General features: G+C 35.2%; 1 protein-coding gene across 2 annotated transcripts in view; it reads right to left on the reverse strand.

The window, feature by feature from the left end:
* The window catches only part of LOC141529740 (uncharacterized), a 178,111-nt gene that overhangs the window by 16,670 nt on the left and 137,616 nt on the right, over positions 1-23,825 (reverse strand). The window lies entirely within an intron of this gene.

Genomic DNA, 23,825 nt, shown 5'->3' on the forward strand with positions numbered 1-23,825 from the left:
AGAAGCTTTCATCACATCACTATGCGATATTTCTATTTTTTCTAATTTCATAGAATTATAAATAAATTTATCTTCAGTATAATTTTACAAAATATTTTTCTATTGTCATAAAGTTTTGATAGAGTCCAAGTTTATTTTTTTTTTTTATAATAAATATATATACATGTATATAATTACACTTTTTGAAATTCTAGTGTGTCAATGCGAGAGTCACGTCACAATTTTGTTATGAATTTAAATAAATAATTGTTAACAGAGTCTTGTTATTGAACTAAAAAATAAGTAATTACTTTTGCATCGACAAGTAACAAAAATAATTTAACAAAATTAGTAAAACATACCTTTTTACCTGCAACTTTAGTTGTTTGCAAGTACAGATGACAAGTAAAGATGATAGTATGAATGAAGGAGCTGTTAAAAGAAGGCGAGAGTAATGAAAATAAGAAGAAAGTAATATAATGGGAAGAAGGGGTTAATTGCCGTTGAGATGACTCTCGCGTGAGGAAAGCCAAGTTTATTAGCTCGAGGGTTCGATCGTTCCTCTTTTGGACCTCATATATATAGATATATACATACAGTTGGTTGAAAACAAGTTGAAAGCTCTTCTCCTTCCTAATTTTGTTATTATTGTCTCGGATGCTCGGAGCTAGTCTTCGTTTAAAACCGCTTGACTCTACTGACTCCTTCAAAAGATCTGCAGACTCTTTTTTATACATGTACACTTCCAAGAAACCAGCGCAGTTTCGGATAATCAACCGGTGAATTGGGATGTAACGTGTCTTAAATTGTCTAATGAGTGACCGAAGGGTAAAGTCACTCAAGGTTCTTCATATCTTTTCGTTTCAATTAAATATCCCGTTGCGAAAGATGTATATCTGCACAATATTATTAATGCAAAAAAAGTTCATGATTCAACTCTCTTTATTTGAAAAAAAAATTTATTTTCTCCACCAAATTGCCGAAACGACATACATAAGTCTAGAAGTATAAATATAATATAATGTATCGAGAGGTGTGTAGAAAATCGACGGCAATCGATTACAGAAAAAAATAACTTGGAATATTTGACATGCCCACCAGTGGCTTGAGCACCACCTGTTTCCTATTCTCTCCTTCCAAGGGCAACTCCTGAGGTTTTCTTTCAACATAACACCAACAAGCCCCACGTTTTCCATCAACAACCCTCTCTGACAAATCTCTCCCGCTAAAATAGCTTCCCGAAGACGAGATTGAGAGGAACAGAATAGAATGGCTTTTGCGGTTGTGTAATAGTAATAGTATTATTATTATTATTATTATATTCTTGTGTAGAGCTACGGTGGATTTCAGAGTCGCGTGTTCGGTATCCTCGTAGTCATGCACCATGCCGGCAGACATGCCGCCAATAAGTGAACATCGGTTGCGTTGCTACGCCCTCATCGTTTTGCCTCCGCATTTTCTTTCATCTATATAATACTCGGGCATTCATTTTTTTTTGTATGAATGATAAAAGATATAAGAAAGAGTCCATACATATATCACAAGTTTAATTCATCTTTATCGTCATTTTTTTTTTTTTTTTTTTTTTTGGAAAATTTACTTGACCTCTGGCTTGCTGTTTTTGGCATTGAAACGGAACGGCCAATTTTAATAATTGTTAACGTTTATGTAAGCTACTTAAAACTTTGAGCCCAGAATAGAGTGACCTCGATCGGTGGGGGTGTTGCTGAAAATTATTGACGATAGACGTGCCTCGTCATTGTTCAGAGACCTTGTACGTTAGCGGACGCGACGTCGCGGTGTTATATGCACGTCCTGCAAATCAATGACATTGATTTATATCACTGAGAAGCCGATATATGTATATGAATGCATGTGTAGTTGGTAGTATACACATACGTGTGGGGATGTGTATGTGTTTGCTCTTACGACTTAACGAAATAAGGAAGGGCGCAATGGTGACTGGTAGATAGTTACTAAGAATTCCGGGATTTATACTGATCTTACGAAGCCGTGGATCGTCTTTCGTCTTGACGTGGCATTCACATTCACGGTAATCATTACTGAGAAGGTTACTTCACTTCCTCGAAGGTATATCGATAAAAATTCTTTTACAGCTTTCCCAAATAAACGATTTCGATCGGTTTTTTCCAAAGTTTATTGAAGTAGATATAATAATAAGAAAGAGCTCATTATTCTGGGGATAATAATACAAATAGACGAAATTATTTCATAGCTACTGGAAATCGGTGACTAAAAATTGATGCGGCTTTCCGAGATGCAAATTATTTCAGAGGATAAATATTTGTACACGCATAAGAAATTTATTTACATGTATATATTTTATTTTATACTGAAGAAAAAAATGTAGTTTTTTCATGTATATACTGACAAAAAATAAATATAATTTTTTCCTAATTAAAAAAAAAGTTCAACCAAAATAATTATTATGAAAAATTTAATTAACTTGATTTTTTCTGCTGAATTAAATTAATTTTTTTATCAATATAAATAGACATAAAAATATATTTGTTGAAAAATAAAGACTTTTCCCCCTTAGTTATGCTAGATAGAGTAGAATTTTTATTAAAAAAATAAATGGACATGTGTGATTGATATTGTTCTAAAGGTTGGTTTTAAACTAAGCAGAAAGGACAATATAAGACAAGGGGAGTTTAAGTCGCGCGTATACCAGAAATTCTTGAGAAAGCGTATGAGTGTCACGTATGAGTTGACCGGAATCTTCTTAAAGTTTTGAGGAGAGAGAGTGAAAACAAGTTGGATAAGAGTAGACAGTAGAGAAGCCGAGAGAATATTGGCATACCGAGGAAAAGAATTTGGAGGGCCTGCGTGCGTCTATCTTTGCAACGAGGGGCTCGCGATTATTTTCCGATCCTTACGTGTTGTGTATAGTTCTGAGACCTCGGAAGCGTGCGGACAGATGCACGAGGAAGAACTTGAGGCAGCCAAAGTAAAGAGTTTGGCTCTCAATTGCTCGGCAAACTATCTGGACGGTGATAGATGTCCTTTTGCTGTTGGAATGCTCGCGGAAGTCCCGACACTCCCGCGCCCGCTCGTGATGGAATCTCATCGATGTGTTCTTGTACACTCGGCATCGGCATCCATCCCTAGACGGTCCGGCATACATCTCCTGGATATGTGAACCCTAATCTAGGTGACAACATCAATTTAGGCTCCACTTGCTCCACTTTAATGTCCAATGTCACGATAAATTTCTTTCTCATATAAATGATGTTTTTTTTTTTTTTTTTTTTTCAATTTATTTTTTTATTAATAGGAATTTTTTAAATACAATTTTATAAAATAAAAAAAATAGTATTTTAATTTTTAAGCTCAGAGAAAATTACTTATCATTATTATTTACGTTTAGCTTTTTTTATTGCTTCGTGAAAATGACTGTTCGATTTATTTCAGAAGCTCTAATGTATATAATATACACAATACGTGTGTGTGCCGAGTACTGAGTAGTGGAGATGAAGTAAAGGACGAAGAAGAAGAAGAAGAAAGAAAAGGAGTAGAGAGCGACGATGCTGCGGAACATAAAGCCACGTTCATCATACACAATAGACAGCCATGAAACAAAACGGCGAAGCACGCGGCTGTAAACTGGAAATATGTCAAAGATAATAAAACAATTAGCCATAAAACATAACGACCCCCGTATGAACTGTTTCCAAGTGTTGTGTTTGTGTGCTACGGAAGGACATTACAGGACGGTAGTGAGTGAGTGAGTGAGTGAGTGTAATAGAGAGGCGACAAAAAAATAATAAAAAAAAAAAAAGAAAAAAAAACGATGAGCCAAGTCGAGGCGTTAAAACGAAAAGAGAAAGAGAGAAAGGTGGGACAAATGAATGGTGACAAGTCAAACAAAAAATCCAGTGGACAATGCACGCGGCTGTATGTCGTACGTCTGCTGCGCCAGCCTTGTGTATAAAACCTACGTTAATGCATGCTGAGAGGTTGTATATTACTTAGTAACACTCACGTTAAGTAGAATATGCTATGATAATTATTAACAAAGAGTCGTTATTTTTATACATCAGGTTTAAAAAAATACAGATTATTCTTCGGCGCCCTATATTTTTTTTACTAAGAGGATAGTCATTGAAAAGAAATATTTTAATTACACTGGAACTATTTGTAATTTGTAACAGAAACAGTAGCAGGTCCTTGGGCGGTGATCCATAAGTAATTGTCGGTAAAAAAAATTTTTCACTTTAGTTTGGCATTTATATGACTCGAAGAAAGAAAAACGTTTATTTGAAAGTCCCGTCGAATGTTAGAGGGGGGACTTTATTTATTTTTTTCCCAGTGAATTTTAAGATGAATGGTGGAGATAAGAAACAATAGGGCGGTCACTTGGTGTGTTCTTTCTCTCATCTCGCGGCAGAACGAATAAAATGTTGAGTAAAATAAAATAAAGTAAAAATAGCTAAAACAAAAAGAAAAAGATAAGTTACAAATGCTGCATCCTAAAATAAAATAATAAAAAACAAAAAGGAAAATGGGAGAAACAAAAGGCAACTTGATGTTTCACCGCAATGAACGGATAGTGGATGTATGAGTATATCTATATATGTATTTTTGCAAGTGAAGCCTCTGTACTGTGTATGAACTCTCCTTAGTTGTAACGCCTTGAGCGTCTTTTCTTTACCGCTGACACCAGCGTAATAGTGCAAGGATAATAGCATGATGCTCACAGTGGCAAAATTTTATACATATAGATATAAACGGAGAAAAATAACAAGTTAAAAAAATCACAAGAAATAAGAGAAGAAAGAAGATAAAGAAGGATGGAATAAAATGTGTTGGTGCATCCAACGTTGTCGTTACTTTAAACATCTACCAGCTACTGTACAACTCTACAGGCATCAGACATCAGACAACGGACAGACAGACAGACAGATAGACAGTAAGATAGACATCTGCAGTGTAGTTGAAGCTAAGATAGCCAAGGATATATATCTGTAGAAGTAACTTGTTGTTTCCGGGGTCATGCCTCGGAATAGGACGCGAAGAACGCTCGTCCTGGCGCTCGAATCATCATTCTATCGTTTCACCTAACTTTATGGCCTTCGCTCTATACTCTATACTGCAAGACATTAGATACTAGACACAAGACACCAGACGGCTGTGGTATGGATGAGACCATTTGCCGAGAGAGAGTCAGCTACCTACGCAGCTTCTATCGCTCCTCAGGATACCTTCTGGTGTTTCCACGCTATTTTCCGATCAGCTATTTCCGAAATAAATCATCTGAGGGCTTCCACAAGCTGCTGCCAGGAGGATTTTTTTAACCTCGCGTCAACGCTGATATTAATAGCCATACATTTGTGTTTGTGATGAGAAAATTTTAGATAGAGTTTGGAAAATTAATTTTTAAAAAACTGATTATTTGATTTAATTTGTGTAATATTACGAGTAATTATTTAGAACTCTCTTCCTTGATTGGTTTATCCCCAATCCGATAAATTTGTAGGGAAAATTTTAAAATAAACGGGAGTATAATAGGAAAAATTCTTAAACAAAATTGAGGGATTGTAAAAATATGATTAAAATAAATGATCGTAATTCATAAAAATATAATTCACGTAGTTTATTGGTAAAATATATTATTTTACTTACGAGCGTATCAAACGACTTGGTAAAATGATTCTATTAATTTTTTGATCGGGAACTGCTTACTCGTGCATACCACCCTGTTTCTAATAGTAAAGTTGTTCTCAGTTTAAATTTAACAGCTGAAATAGTAGTTGTTTTCCGATGAGAAATATTGCCGAGATATAGAGAAAAATTAGTGAAGTGGGGATGTATGCGTAAACGATAAAGATGCCGAGGAATTTTTAATAGAATGAGAATAATGAGAGTAAGGGTGGCAAAGATGCCGAGAATAAAGAACGGTAGCAGTGTCTTTAAATAGATTGGGGGAGCAGTCGTTTAGGTAACATTGGCTAAACAGTCTTCTCTCTTACCGCTTATTAACTCCGACGAAACGAGGATCGTTAGTCTCGAGTTTGATAATATAACCCAGAAGCTTCGAGAAAGCTAGTGGTAGTTGCATTGTAGTGCGAACAACCAACAATATAATATATAATATATAATAATAAGATAGACAATCCAAGCCCGAGAAAATAATGCTACAAGAAGAAGAACAAGAAAACGATGAAAATGATGGAGAAGAAAATAAACAAGAATCTCTAGTAATGGTTGTGGTAAAGTGAAGGCTCTTTTTGATCGTCTCTTGAGTAATTACCCGTCATTATGGATCGACAGATACCACATGGCTAAATTCCTAAATCGCGAGCACACCTTTTACATTAATACATTATTCATTTTCTTGGGGTTATTTATGGTGCAGTAGGGTGAACCTTAAATTTAACGGAGGGATGTTCTCATACCGATTTACTCTCTTTTAATTTTATTTTTTAATCTCATGTTTGCATTTTTAAGCTCATCGATAATCGTAAATTACCTCGACACACTGTACTATATTAAAAATATTTTTTTTTTTTTAATTTTAAAAACATTTTGTGTTACGCAATTAGCTAACGCTTTAAATTTCATTGATTACTTTGAAAATACAAAGAGTAGATATAAATTTTAAATTGAGCCGTGAAAAAATTCAACGTTATTTATTTCCTATTTTTAATACTAGCTTGAATATTTAAATACATAAATTGAACAATAATTTCTGATGGAAATCAAAATTTTATTTGTAATTTTTAAATGTCTTCTATTTAATTATATTTTAATTTCTAAATAAAGCAAGTACAGGTGTATAAAAAATAATAATAGAGAAGATATCACGAATAGAATGTAAGTGTAACAAGTCAATTGCCGGTCTTAAAAATAAATGACAATAGTGTAAAAGAAACGGTCTTTAGAGTACAGCAAGTGCTGGAGCGTGGTACGGAGAAACATACACACGTCGTGTAGTAGACGTTATAAGAGGGTGACTTGATTACGATTCCTCTAAGGTACTTTGCCGAGGCGAGGTTATTAGAGTTTCTCTTGGTCGTTTCATTGTTTAACGACAAAGCGATCGGTGAACAAAGGGTTCCGTGGATATTTTTTATTTATAATTTTCTTGTTTATTTTTTTCTCCACGTGGGCGACGTGTCTCTCGCGATCCCCTCGTCGCCAACAGATTATACGGAGTTACACTATGGTACCGGTACCGGCAACTCTGGAACTCAACTTGAGTTTGTTTTATACACCAGGACGTCTACCGACGACGATCGACCACGACCGGTTGTATATTTGTGTATATATATATATATATATATATATATATATATATATATATATATATATATATATATATATATATATATATATATATATATATATATATATATATATATATATGTATAATATAACTACCTACATCTTGACGTGTAGTTCCGTTTTAAAACACAAATCCAACACACACATGACCGCGTTAACGTCTTTAACTCATTCCTAGTTCTCCAAGAGTATATTCACAATGTTTACGCCCTACTCCTACGAGTTAAGAACCGCGAACCAAGAGACATAATATAATAAGCCGGAGAATCGAGAGAAGAAAAGTCTACCCAACTCAACAATTATTTTTTTTTCATACTTTGGATAGGAGGTGTGCCGACACAAATAAGTCACGGTCTTTCAGCTCCTCTGTCATTTTCTACACATTTTCAAATAAAAGCTTGGGACTTCACAAAACAAACTAAATCTCTGTAAAAAAATTTAAAATATGACCACAAAAATTTATTATGCCCACATATGGCTTGATACAGTCATAATATGTCCCTTTTTAATTTTTCGACGAGATGTAGTGTTGTGAATTGCCGACAGGTGGCGCATGGTCGTTAAATTTTCTCGTTGCAAGAAAGTTAACTTCAAAGTATAAAGTTCTAAAGTATAAATTATTTTTTTTAATATCTTAAGAAGCTTATCTGACTTCAACTTTCAGTTTAATCAACTACTGAATCAATTTTTGTTTAACAAGACACATTTTTATAGGATGTTTTATACGGCCATTTATGAACATATTTTTTTTACAGGCCTGTGGTTAAATAACCCAATATCAAATCATTAAATTTTGACGGGCTAATACCCATGCTAGTATGTTGTGTCGTCAGAGAATTTTGAGGTAACGATCGTCAGTTAATTTCGCGAAGTCATCGCTAAGTACTAAACAGGCGTGTGCGGGTTGTCAGAATCTATTCTCGTCATTGGGTGATATGATGTGGGAGCTAATACATAATATAACAATAATAATCATGATAATAATATTTGATTTTATTTGTATTGAAAATAACCGATATATAAAGAATCGGTTGGTTGTAGATAAAATAATTGTGAATGAAGTTGGTGTGTAGATAGCTTTGGTTCATGAATGGACGGTGAATACATTAGAATTTAAACACGCGCCGCGGGATCTCTGTTTGAGTGAAGAACGATTGGTAGACAGGCTGAGGAATAATAAGTTTGTGAGTATAATACAATGGTGATTCAACATTATTAACGATTTAAAATAATTGTTTTATTGAAAAAACTATTTGTCATTTTAGTTTGACACTTTAAAGCTCAATTAAAATTGAATGAGTCTTCAAATTTACCGAGCAAGTTAATTACAATCTAATTCGATTGATAATGATGATGAGTATTTATAGAATTTTTAAAGAAATTAAATGAATAATTAATGATTCATTATAGAAAGTATAATTGTGTGTTAGAACTGATGTGGTTAAAATCTCGACCGAGTAACATAAGTGGGCTGCAGAAATGAGCAAAAAATAAATGAGCAGAGTGGTAAGATGTGAGATGCAAGATGTTAGATGGCTTTAAATAACAGATAAGAGGCATATCTATACACTGGAGTAGCAAGTCTCTGAGAGAGTGAAGATGGGGAGTGTCGAGGTGCGTTTAAGGATCGGATGAACGCGACGAAACCGCAAATTAAATTAGCGTCTCGCGGAACGACCAACGACGTGCTGTGAGTACCACAAGAAAGCGTTTGCTGACCGCTGCTTAACCCGGCTTAATTACCAATTAGCCAATAAAAACCCACCAGTCACCAGTGAAACTGCAGGCAACGTTATGGTCGAAGCTTTCCTGAGCGTTTATATCTTTGGGTTCCTTTTTTACCCATGCAAAACCCCAAAGGCTTCTTATATTCCTACTTGACTACTCGAGAGTTAAGCTTACACGTATAATATTATGGCACTGTGGAGATATGTATGTGCATGTGCCCACAGAAGCGCGTTACGGGTGAGAAAAACGAGCCTGTATAATTATCAGCGGCAAAACATCACTCCCAGTTTCATCGGACAACAGGGAATTATAATTATTATTGTTTTTAATTTTATTCGCTTATTGAGCGTACGATATGAAAATAAAAATAATTTTTTTATACATATCTGGCTTACTATTTCCTGATTAAACTTGATACAACCATATATTGCTTTGTATTATTTTTAAAACAAATTTAGTTTTGAAAATATCCGACAGATGGCGCATGATCGCTGAATCTTCTCACTACAAGAAAGTTGACTTTTAATTATAAAGTTATAAAATAAAAATATTTTTTTTAGTATTCCATAGAATTTATCTGAAGTTGTTTTTTTTTAGTTCAATAAACTGAATCAATTTTTGTCTGTTACAATATATATGTTGACGCTTACATATCTAGAAAAAATAAAATAATATAATAAATTATTTCGTTATGGTCATATATAACCAGATCAGACCATATCACAGCCATATAACAAAATTTTTTCACGGTTCGTCGGATACAATCTTGTTTTTAAGTATTATTTTTGTTATGGAGATAAGGTGAAGGGGCAAAGGACAAAGATCAGATCTTAGAGCCTTAGAGACGTTTCGACTTGGAGATCAAATATTTGTTTATTTTTTTTATTTGAGTCACCTCGTGATATTACGACTTTAGTTCGACACCCACGTAGTTTCCGGTCTCCTCCTCTTCCTGGGAAGAAAGAGTATCATCTGAGGGGTGTGTGAGCGAGCGTGGATCTCATCCGTGGCTTGATAACCCGCAAGAAAGCAAAATAAATGTAAATATTAGAATAAATAAAATAAAAAATGAAAGAAAAAAATAAGGGAGTAGGAACGCGTCCCCTCGATACACCTCGCGGGTCCTGATAATTGCCAGTGCTCTCAAACTGTTATTATTAAGCCGATATTTTACCGAGGGGACACACGTTCGCGCATATAATTTGCAAAAGCCTCTAATTATAGGTTAGTGGCACACACAGACCCGGGAGAAAAGCACGTAAGTGTCTAAGGATATGTTGAGAGTGGAGAGGAAGAATTAAATAAAGAAATGGCCAGTGAGTAGGTGACTGGGGAGGAAACGAAGAAGAGAAAAAGGGCGAGGCGAGCGTCTTAACTCTGTTCGCCTACGCGTCAAAAACTTTAAGTTCCACTCCTTTATACTTTATTATTAGCAACCTGTTGTTGCTGTTTTGATTTTTTTTTTAATTCTCTTATGTACTTTTATTTAAGCCGTTTATTTTGTTGTTTTCTCAGACTAAATACTCTTCTTGTATGGTAAAAAATTCTCGGAATAAAAATAACTAAATATATATATATATATATAATTATTATTTTTATTTTTTATTTTTATTTGTATCGTCGTCAAAGGTGGCCCAGGATCATCACATGTGGGATCTATGATTTGTCGTCATGATAGGTGAGATCATTATGGGACCACTATGAGAATGTGTTGCTATTTATATTTGTCTGTACATATTCAGACTGACATAAATATTATTGTATGTATAGTGAAGGATGAGGACCAGAAAAAAGAAGAAAAATAAGAAGATGAAGATGAAGATGAAATAAGTATCATTATATTTAAAGTAATGTTGAATATGATAATAAATTATTGAGAGATTAAAGATTGATATTTTTCTATTATTCTGTTATATAAATAAATTCATAAAAATAGTATGTACGTCGATATTATTTTATATAAATGCAGAGATGATTATCTGGGCGATTGTTTGGAATAAGTGTTTTTACACCATTTTACGGCAGAGGGTGAAAGATTTAACTAAGAATGAAAGTAGATAGTGGTGACAATAAAAATTAAGGTACCGGGTCCATTGTACTCAAGTTTTGAGTCTCGAGTGATGCGAGTTTTTATGATCAAATAATAATAAAACCTCCGTGAAAGTTTTCTTTGGTGGTACACGGATATTTATCGGCAATTGATCTGAAGCTTGCGATGGTTCTTGCTTTGACAGTGCGCTCAATATTATTATACTATTATTTGTGAGGTTATAAATGATTGTTCAGATTATTACTATTACGTATTATGTGAGTATAGAGGCGTTTTTCTCGGTGCCCGGGGCACTGGGCTGGAACCCCGGCAGCGCTATTGACTGATGGGTTCATTGGGATGCTTTTGAGAAATAAAATTCGAGATTGTAGGAGCAGCGAAAGTGAAAAATAGCCGAGTAATATAAGAGTAAAAATAAAAATAAAAATAAAAGGGAAAATGTTATTGATCTTTTTAGGTGTCCTAGTAAACGCCTTATATGATTGTGGTTATGGTTATGGTACTGAGGACTATAGTTTATCGCTTAAATCACGCCCTAATCATTTTACTGTGGTGTAGGGCGGTATTATATTGTGCTGGAGATAAGCCATCTCGGGTCGCGTATAAATGATCGCTATCGTTTTATAAAAAAATATTAAGTACTGAAACACTTTTTTTTATTCTTATAATTGATTCCGAGGAAAATTTATTGTAGTGAGGTAAGAAGTTTAGAAGATCCAACACACGCCTAAATTTTCATGTGAAGAAATTTATTTATTTTTTTTTTGTAATTTATCATTTTTAGTATGATAACTTTTGATATTAAAAAAATTATATCAACAATTATGTTGAAAAAACAATTAAATAAATTTTAAATATTTTTTATGAATAATAAAGCTTTTTTTTTTTTAATTTAAAAGCTCTGAAAAATAAAATCAGGAAATAGATAAAATGAAAATAATTTCTTGGATGGTTTTTACCAGAGAAAGTTTGTAGACTCTAAGTGTAACAGCTCATACGTGGACAAGATATGAACGTGATACGATTTATTGATACAAGCCTCTACTCAGTAGAACTGCGCTTCAACCAATAACACTCAATTAAACAGAACGACTAGTATAGACGTAAGCGCGAAAAGAAATTGCGTGGGATCTGAATTGGATCTTATCATATTTACATTGAGTATCATATCAAAGGATTTTATCACAAATAAGTAGTGCATGGCTATCTGGAGTCAACAGTAACAAGTAACTTATGAGCTTGTTCAAAAGTATATTATATTTATATACATAGTAATATTAAGTACATATGTCGAGCTAACCAGGAAACACATGTCACCTATAATGTAACACATAATAATATAAATACTTTCACTTAATAATTTTGAACCTGCAACCGATTCCGAGTGACTTTGCCGTCTCTAGGTTTAGCTTGACTGTGCTTACAGCCAATAAAATAAATACAAATGATAAATAACTATAAACGAATGAGTGTATTTATAATAATGTATGAAAAAAGGTGACATGAGTCAAGGCAATCTTGATGAGACACCAGAATGAAGTGAAGGCACACAATCTTTTATAATATTATAAGGATCGCGTGGGTGTGTACCAGGCATTTAAATCCAAAAGAAATAACTGTGTAAAATCAATTATATCTCACCAAGCTCGATGACTAGGCGTGGTACTGACTAATAGAATGGTTTCCAAACCTCCTTTATCATAATAATAATCATTAACATCCCTAAAACCGGTTGAAGAAAGAGCGTAATAAAATTTTGCTATTTCATCTCTTGAATCAGCCTGGTTTTTACCGTCACCATCCTCGTCATTGAATCAAGTATTTTCATCCACTTATCCTCGGTGTATTTTTACTAGCTACCACTTTAAAAACATAGTCCCACTTATGTTTACCAACAGTCCAGATTCAACGAGCGAGCCGAGTAATAATTACAATGGTACAGGATTGAATCGGGACTTGATAATTCACCCGAGGGTCCTCGAGAATTATGCAGCTCGTCTGCAGCAAGTCTGGGTACCTTGACACGATATCCACATCGTAAAGTTACCTCTGGAGTCCGTACTGCCCGGTATCGCTATTATACGCCATAAGTCATAATCATAACTACTATGAAGATAATATGAAGGAAAGTAGTTGAGTGAAGTAGGAGAAGATGAAGAAGAATATCGTTGAGAGAGTTAGCGGTCTGTTTGTTTTCTGGTGGGCGGGTCTCGGACCCGTGACCGAGGAGCGGGTCCTCTGGTTAAGGCCTCGCGAGAGATCACCAGCTCCGAGCTGCAAGTCACGAGCCAACAATAGTACAAATAATAACAAGCATGAGTCCTGAGTAGTCTAAGATGCTGTTCTGTTGGATCGGTACCGGGCAAGAGGAATTTTTTTTAGCCAGACGTAGTAGTTATTCCAATGGCTACCACGCTACGTGCTTGTGCTTGTAGCATTGCTTATTGTTGGTTCGCCTGTTCACCAGCATCTTCCCACAGTCACCTTATATCCCTATGGTACTAAATTATTTCGGAGAGACGTAGACGTAATTGGGGTAAAACTTTTGGAAATAACCGAAAGTATTCTCGGGCCAGAATTACTTTTAATAGGGACAAACTGTTTTACGGACAAACTCTTGTTCTTGAGCTGCTTGGAGCAATAGCTGGCGTGCATTAGTTCTTCAAAAGTGTATTATATTCTGGATATTCCCATAGAGGTGAGTCTAAAGCTGAAGACAGAGCTCAGACCAGAGACCCAAAGGTTTTAGTTGTTTGGCAGCAGCAGCAGTAGCGAAGCAAGAGTTGCAGAAGCAAGTCAGCAAGCCGCTGGCCACGAGACCGTGCAATGCAACCACCGAGAAACAGTACTACCGTCATTGCCGGTCGGAGCAGGCCCACCCACAACGCACGATCTCTCCGCGAGCGGTTTTGCTACCGGTATTGAATCCAGCGCATTGTTTTTGCCCCGGTCATGAGTATACGGAAAGGATTATTTGCATCTCAAGCCACCGACTTGTCCATACATACATACATACATACATATATATATATATATATATATATATATATATATATATATATATATATATATATATATATATATATAAATTTATATACATACATATATAATGCCGGGGGATATGGAAGCTGTAGCTGCTGTCGCGATTATATAGTCCCGGATAAAATAACTCGATATATATTGTAGATTATGTATTTGCTTCTTCAAATAGTTCCATCATATTTATTCCAATGATTTAAGGATCGAAAAAGTGGAATAGAATTTAAATTGAAAAAATACAGTCAATTTTATAAATACAATTCGGTTGTGATGAAGGCTTTTGAAGATTACAAAATTGCTTGGCCATGCATTAAGATAACAGTGGTCGCGTTATGAGGCGTGCAAAAGTGTAACATTGACAAAAGAAAGGCGGAAAAGAGGAAGATGGTGTATTTTGTATTGGCGAAGAAGCAGAGTCTTCTGTACTCGGGTAATGGCACCTAATACGGGCACGTAGGTATATACGACACCTCGAAGACGAATAAGAGAATAAGAATAAAAAAAATTAGTTGGGAATAAGAATAAAAAATAAGAACAAGTAGAAGAAGTATAAAGGGTAAAATAAGAGTAAGAACGAGTACAAGAAGAAGAAGAATAAGAATAAGAAGAAGGTATAGTTTATAGTGATTACATGGGGTCAGGTCCCAGCAATAAACCATGCCACGGTGGCCGTACCACTCTTGGTGATGGTGCTCTGGCCACTTCTCTCTTCCAGATTCTTCCTCTCTCCCTCTCGATCTTTATTTGTGTGCATCAGCAACAGAAACAGCAGCATCCTCTTGAGAGGAGCTGGATGATCGGCTGGGAGCCTTCCCGAGAAAAAGCTGGAGGACAACGCGCCTACGCCAAACCAAAGCTAATTTAAAAATCCGGACGATATAAGAGTCGGTGTACAAAAAAAAAGTGGAAAAGTGTCTCGTAGCCCACTCTCGGAGGATATTTATACATGTAAGGATAAGCCGAGAGGCGAGAGGGAAAGAAAGGAGGAGGGGAACGCGGCAACACCGGGAGCCATCCTACTGGAATTTAAATAATAATTATAGTGTTTAATATCATATGAGGGAGCCGAGGGTACCCACGTCCCTCCTCATACCTTCAGACTCTCAGATCCTCGGCTAGCAGACGTACCGACTCTTTAGATAATATAATATACTTTATACTTTATACTATATACAGGAGAATAAGAAGAGTTTAAGAGCCAGCAAACGGCAACCAAGAATCTCTCACCTCTCACCATACAAGTAATTCGTCGCTCGGTAGCAGTCTCAGTTAATGACACGTTGTGCGCTCGCATAAGACTGTCTGGCTCGATCAAAATGTTTATCAAATTATCATCAATTTGGTGGGACCTCGTTTTTGCTTATTTTTATACCCCATGTGCGTTCAGCGTACCATACTAGCGCTCGGCGATGCACTTTTGGAATGTTATTTGATACTGGGATCCAGACTAGCCAGCCAGATATAATCATTCACTTTTTAATACATGCCACAGTGATTGAATTTGTCAAAAACTTTTTTTTTTGCTTATTAACTATTATACGATTTTTTTTTATAGCAAATAAATTCAAGGCAAAAATTGACCTAAAAATTTTTTAGTTGAAGATTTTTTCACTCGAATCAAGTTAATTTTTTTATCCGCGTAAATGATGACTAATAGTAAATTGTAAATGAATAAAAACATGATAGATTTATTTTGATTTAAACGGCAAAATGATATCCGTGACTCACCACTGTGCAGCAGGACTTCTGTTCGTTAATAAAATGCGTTAATAAAATAAATTAGCTGAAATGCGTGGATGCGTTAATGAATTTAGAACCACCCGTAAAGCGTGAATAAGCTACCTTGGCAAAAGACGTACGTCGCTTCTGTTAAATGTAAAATGTGTATTACAGTGACAGTGTATGATTAAAGTGTGAAGCTTTAAAAAGTGTTTTGTAAAGTAATAAGTTGCGATTCGTTCCTGCAACCGGTAGTTCTTAATCATCATTATTCTTCTTCATATTACAGCTTAATGCCACCTTTGCTACTGCCTTTTCCGTTGGCTGCTATACCATACTGTATAAAGTTGTGACTCTACGAGACAATATGTAATTCGAAGTACTTTTCTCATTCCCTGCTCGTTTCATGCATCGGTATAGTAGCTCTTAGAAACTCCGCTTAACTTAGACGCTCCAGTTTCTCATTTGATTGCAAGAGCAATCAATCGTTTATGTGTTCACGGCAATTATACATAAATACGCTGTAAATTAAAAAGATATTTTCAAGGAAGACCACACTGTCCGTTGATGTATCAATATATATGTATATGTATGATAAATAATAAGTGTTTAAGTATATAAGTTTTAAAAATAATTGCCAGATGAATAAATGCAACGAAATGAAATAGATAGAGTACATGCAGTCTAGACTCATGTGTGCTCAAGATGATTGGATGAGTGAAGTTAGAGGTCACATGTTGAGGCAGCTGCTTGGGTAGAAAGTTTAACAGAGTAAAGAGTATCCGGGACTGATAATAGCGTTTGATAGACATCGTATACCGGATTAAATCCAAGGTAAAAGGATCCCGGTAGTTGTGATCGCTTCTCAGATAATGATCCCACGGAATCCAACCGTTTTATTTTATTTTTAAAATCACATAATTATGGATATAAAATATAAATAACAAGTGAATATTCTCGTGAAGAGGATTCTGAATCGAGCCAGTAACTTTTATTTAAGTCAAGAAGGAAAATTCTTACACTGTTCTTTATCTCAAATGAGAGCTTGTTATGTAGCCCTTATTATACCGAGAGAAGCCGGGAAAAAATACTCGAGCAGTGCTGGTAAAGTACCAGACAGATAATCTGGCTATTAGAGGTGTCCCTCGTGAGCCCGAGGGTCGAGTGTCGATGGTGGGTCATCGGGTCGTCGATAGTCTTCATCAGGGTTAGCTGATGGCTCGTAGTCGTATGTTCCTCAGCACAGCGTCTATCACTAAGTTTAGTTTGTCCTCCAACTCAGCTCCTTTTATTCCTTCACTAAATCGACGTGTCCCTTCAATTTGTTCCGACAGACTGCTGGACATTTTTTTTTACGGAGGTCCTTATCTCCGAAACCGCCTAACCATCTACCATACCACGTTCTTTCTTGTCGACTGCTCGACTGGATGTACCTTCCTTGGTCATCAGTACAGACGACCCCCTTCGTACTCAGCAAACTGAATCACGTTGATTGACTGTCCGGTAGAGCTGACCAGGGCACGGCAAAAAAGGGATGAAATTTATTTTTATCCCGCAATCAACTTGACTAAAATTCTCGATTGAATTAATCATTTCATCAAGTCGTCTTATTATTTTACTTTAGATTATTATTATTATTTTTTATTGAAAAGAAAGAAAAAAAAAGACAAAAAGGTTGTCTGAATAGTGTTTGACAGGCTGTCCAAATATCGCCACTGGCGCATCACAACAACGAGTAGAGTCTATAGTTGTTGCACGAACGTACGCATGCATACCGATCTCCAGTGTACTCATATAGCTCCCGGGGATTCATCGGTACTCTGAACATGACACAACCACTGGAATATATAGATGACGTGCCGGAGAGTAGAGACCAGTCATTGCTCAACCATTGTCCGCTCTGTAGGCCTCACCGTACAGTAGAAAAAAATAAAAAAATCCACATATGAGAGAAAGCAAATGAAAATAAAAAATAGAATTATTTTAGCATCACCAACATAAAATGACAAATACAAAATAGACGAAATTGACGTGACAGTTTTGGCAGAGAGTCATTCGGATAAATCAATGTTTGTTATATGTGCTTCCGTTTTTAAGTTGAGCGTCATTCAATTTGCTGTTTGTAATGGAAATTCTACTGATTGAGTGCCATTAATCATCGACCAATGTAATTACCAATTTGGTGTCTTTATTTTATTTTATTTATTTATTTATTTTTTTTTTTCATTACGCAGTACTACTATTTATATATACTAAAAAAAATTTTAAACAGTATGTCTAGTCGATATAAATCATTATAAATAATTATAATGGCATTAAAAATAATAACGTGGTGTATTGACAAATAAAACGTGAATGGACGCACAAATGTATGTACAGATAAAATCAGATGATGCGCCGGGCCGAGATGATGCACACAGGGGTTCGGCTTAGTATTCTGACCGGGTGCGTCGTTCGTACCACAAACGAAAGATAACTCAGCCAAAATGTCACGGGAACGTGCGATTGATAAACGAGTAACCCGGTACGTGTCGAAGAACTTGGAAGCATCAAATCCGTGCCAAGGACATCAACGCTATCGTTATTCCTAGGAGTTGCTGTTACTCTCACGAGAGATTGAAAGAGCTCTCGCTCTACAGAACACCGCTGTTAAATGTATATAGGACTAGACCGAATCCACACATACACGGACAAATACGTGTATAATGCATTTATATATGAGTGGTGAGGGAGAAAAAGCTTTTGAGGTTGAATTTATAGAAAATAGAACAGAGAATGGAGTTGATCTACTGCATCGAACGTTTTGCAAATCGAGTTTTCAAGATATGACACTTTCTGACTGATCTGACGCTATAATACGACCCATTGAAAAGCTTTTTGCAAACACTCAAATCAAATCAACAGTCAAAATCTCAAATATATAGAAAATTTACATTCAAATAACAAATAAATTTCAATATAAATAGTTTCTAAGCAAAAAGGAACAAAGAAATTCAACCAATCGCGTTCTTAAACTCTGAAATTTTGTACAATCTTAAAAAAAATTTTTTAACGTGGCCAAAACATTAAAAAAAAAAATAGTACTACTATTGAAAAAATTTTCTTGGCACAAAGAAAAATAATTTATTCAAATGGTTTATTATAATAAATTATAAACTACTAAATTAATTTTTAGACGCACGAATTTCTAGAAAAAAAAAAAAAAAAAAAAAAAAAAAAATTAAAATAAATTTATTTTTTACTCTTATTCATAAATTTGCCAATCGAAACGCAAAATGAATAAATCCAAAGACTACCCAGTTGAAGACCAAGGATATATAAGACAAGTTGGATTTACTGGTATCGGCATTACTAAGGGCAACTAAGGCCTAACTGAGGAGCAATAGCAGCAGGAGTAGGAGCAGGAGCAGAAGTAACAGCGTATAATCTCAGCGGTTATTAATGGCGAACGTTTGGGAAAGTGCTACCGGGCAGAGCAACCCCTTCGCCTCCTCTCTATCCCCGTTACCACTCAATCATTCTTTTTATTTCTTTTTATCGTGATGCTCAGCTATATATACTCCGGTCGGTGCATGGTTTGCTCATCGCATATCGGTGGCTGGTTCGGATCCACCGTCGGGTCTGACTTACCATTTTTTTTTTATTTTGGCGTAACAATATTTTTTTTTTGTTTTGCTTCTGGTTGGCTGGACTTTTTTCTGGTCGAAAGAAGTAGCCCCCGTTCTTAGACCACTCGATCTCCTCTCAGCCTTCTGGTGTCTCTTTTTCGCTTGGTAAAACTGCATTCCGCTTGTCGTTAGTTTAGCTCCTCTACCCCGCGGCTTCACCGACGGCGATCCTAAGCGAGTGCTGCTTTAATTACCGGCTCCGGACGATCTCCGCCGCGCCCGGGTTAATCACCTTCTCAGTTATACAAATGCTTTCCAGGCGTTATTTTATATTGCGCAGCTTCGTGCTCTTTCTGTATACATATAAATACAATGCAATAAGCCATTAATGCTCAATCTTCAAATTAATCATTAATATTAACTGACAAGTGAACGATTTTAAATATTACAAAAAAAAAAATTATTTTGAATAAGTAAACCAATATCTAAGCAATCTAGAGATCTGTTCAGTAAATTTTCGTGGGAAAGAGAGATTTACCAGTAGATGAAAAACTTAGTGACCTTGGGCAAGTGATAAAAGAGGGAAACTCTATTTAGCAGGCCATAAAGAGCAACCGAAATGTCTGTTTAGTGGAGCCAAAAGTGCTCGACCGTGGGAAATAAAGTCAAGTAAGAAGAAGGATGAGGATCTGGAGCCAGAAAAGCAATTGAGGATTTCGGATGGTCTTCTTAAACTGCAAAATACCACTCGGTACAAAAAGGTTTGCTTAGGAATAAAGTATCCTCATTCTTGTATATATATGTATTGGAAGGTCAGGTTATCGGTAAGATCGGACACGGGGTCGAGAATTCGGCTTATCGAGAATAAAAGTAAAGTCTTGACCCTCTGTTACTTAGACCCTCGTACTCTTATTTCGACTCATCCGGTCGGATCCAGAGGGTCCAAATTGTCTCGTAAAATCAACTCGATTGCCGTCAAATTCAGTCGCTTGTTTTTGCTAAGCCACAAGCCTGCTTTTTGTGACCAGTTTTTCAATCGCGTTACTGTCGGAATCTTATAAAATTATCACTAATGTATTGTTCGTTCATTCGTTTAAAATGTTTTCTATTATTATTTGGAAAAAAAAAAATATTTAGCTCTAATGATTGCGGAGAAGTTTATTAGAACGTATTTAACGGGGATTATTAAAGTTAGAGAACGAGAAAATGAAAGAGAGAAAGTTTTGTACAGTGTATAAAGGACCCAGACCACCAAAAGTAGTTGATTCAAAAATAGTAGTAGATGGTGTAGGATAAAATGGTTGAGATAGAAAGTATTTATATAAGTGAGAGTAAACGAGCGCAAGTTTTCCAGGGTGGAAACGACCTTATTCGGCCTCTGCGAGTATTCGAGTTAATGGGGTACTTTGTTACCCTGCTGTATATCCCCAAGGCTCGCGAGGGATTAATACTTCCTCGTTCGAATCTTCACGGCTTTTCTCGAATCGTGAAACGAACCATGTCAATAGACTCCGTGTACCATTTAACATTATTCATTAAAAGATAAACTTTCTTTTGTACTTTATTTCAAAGCTTTTGATTTCTTTTTTTTTGATAAAATTATTCAATTTTTTTAACACGCCCTTATCGATTTAAAATTTTTATCATGAAAATAATACTGTAAACAATTTTCATCTCCGAAACAAAAGTTGTGATAATTTATATACTCGAGTGCAAAAGTCAAACGGATAAAACCATAAAACAAAGTGTCGAGGCTGGTAGAATAGAGGAGTAAAGCAACTAAGTGCAGTGCGGAGCACGTCATATTGTGATGTATATAAGGATGAGAAGCCAGCAGCATTCCACGTTACGCTGGTAGGTCACGAGGCATTCGCACGTCGTTTAAAATGTACTTTGTTACTCCAAGACTAATACCCATATTATATATTTTATCATACATATCTGCAGAAAAATAGATGTTAATACTCTTTCTCTCGTTTGAATCCGCGAGAAATATTTTTCGATTATTTTCTGGTTCTTAAACCCACTGATTGGAACCGGCAATTTTACGGGTTGCTGATTATCCGTTCCCGTAAATTTGAAACAATTGATTCATCTCCACCGCTTATGATGATGCCAGAGTATTTTTAAAGTAAGCTCGCTCGATATTTTACAGATTTTTTCCTAATAAACCTTACCAGCAGCCAGCAGTACGGAAGAATCTACACTCTATTACTCTTACTTATTGGTTAGCTCTATTTCGTTAGGATTTACCAATCCAGGAACAATTTCATAAATCGAAGACAGACAATAATATCTGGTAGACTGAGTACGAAAATTGACGCGAGTCTTGGAAATTTTTAATTCAAAAATTTATCGATTGTTATTTTCGTAAAATTGGTTTAATTTTTTTTTTTTTATTATTTTTTAAAATTCTTGCGAGTAATTTCCCAGAGCTCAACACACAGGAGCTTTCCGCGCGACTGCATATCCCTGTCATTGCAGCTGCTGCACATCATTTCGAGACTAGAGAGTTTATATAGTTTGTTGGGATTTCCCGGACCGGCTGTTTCGTTCAGTTTCGGTGACACTGATTGCCAATCAATATGCCCATCTCGCTGGAGTCTAATTCACCAACAATGTTGATCAATCAGCTCACACAAACTCATTGTTCTCTCTCAATTATTTATTGACATTTTTTTTCCATCAAAAAAATTATTTAAAAAATTTTTTTTATTCAACTATTTGCTTATGTGTAAATAACTTTATTATTTTTTCCAAAATTAATATTTTTGGAGATTTTTAAATGGCAAAAATTGACAGAAAAAAAATTGATAGCAAGTTTTGATAAAATACTTTTACATTAGAAATACTTATATACTACAAAAAGAATGTAAGGCTTAAAATAAATAGTAAAATGATGAGGTTTATTTAGGTAGTAGAATATTTAATGTATTCAGTTAGTGTCCTCGTAATCCGTGGAATTATTAATTATACGAATTTGAGTGAGAGCAGCATGGCATGGTGATGATCAGGGAGTTAGTCTTTAAGTTCAGTGAGGCGTGGATATATATTTGCGTGAACACATCGTATATATATATGTATATACATAGATACAAACATATATATCTGTGTCTATAGATCTACCAAACACGTTTACACAAAATACAGTAGTTGTATATTGCGCGGATTCTCGTGCATTTATGGTACAGCTGGATAGCCGCGGTATTGCGCTGATTGCGACGTTGTTTGCTGTGCATTTTGACTATGATGACAGTGTGTATACCGCGTTATTCCACATCAACGTACAATTTAGATAGTCTAGATTTTGTTGTTTTCATTTATCATCATCTGTGATTAGAGATTTAAATTTTGTGCTTCCTTGTTTGCCAAAATTTATCAAGTGCAGATAAATTTAGTCACAGAGATCTTTATTGCAATTATAAATATAACACTAAAGTTGACATTAATACGACGGAAAGTGATAATTGAATTACCTATTCAAAGTTGATAGTATTATTGGTGATCCGTGCTTCCGTGGTGTATCAAAAATCAATAATGCGAAACGGAAGTAATGGAATTTCCGGTTAAAGATTGTTCAGGGATATGGATGCGTGTATTGATATTAAACTTATAGATGGCGATACGGAGAACCAGCTGGAAAAGATGTATGCCAAACGGAAGCCAGTGTACCCGGAAACCATTACTGTCCCTCTAATTTCTTTACGATACTATTGGTCACGCTGCCGTATTTACTTGATATATGCGTGGATGATATATACAAAGATCGACACTTTATTCTTATTTTGATTTTATTGTGTTGTAAATATTTGACTGCTGGATTTTCAACGGCTCAATAAAAATCGATGATTCAACTCAACATCTGAAAATTCTTTTAATTCCAGTGTCAAGTTCGTAATAATTATTCGATTCACATTCGTCGAATTTATTGAGATGGAAACCATTCTGATAAATACATTTTCCTAAATTATTTATTTTAGAAATTACACATTTTTCATTTTCACCGCATTCGAATTTAGAGCATGGGTCAAAATTATTCATTGGATTTGCCTAAAGTCAAAATTATGTTAATTAATATTTTTGTAAAAGCCTACTGTAGAATATAATATACTTACATTAATTACGAGAGGTGTAAAGAGTACGACAATTAATAAGAAATTACTAAATAAAAATTTAATTTTAGGATCTGTTATCTATTGACTACAATAACTTTACGACTAATGCCTACTAACTCATGACTTATAATTAAATAGTATATTAGATTTTACAGTCCACTTAACTATTATAAAATTATCTTGTTATTTCCTGTGATAAAAAATTAATTTTGATTTATTTTTATCAGAGCAATGCCACAGGCGTTATTATTTATAGAATTCGAAAGCATATTTAAAAAA

This window comes from Cotesia typhae, unplaced genomic scaffold (genome assembly GCF_013202065.1).
Source record: "Cotesia typhae breed Kobodo isofemale line unplaced genomic scaffold, CoteBio_Ctyphae contig_48, whole genome shotgun sequence".
NCBI classification, from domain to species: Eukaryota; Metazoa; Arthropoda; class Insecta; order Hymenoptera; family Braconidae; genus Cotesia; species Cotesia typhae.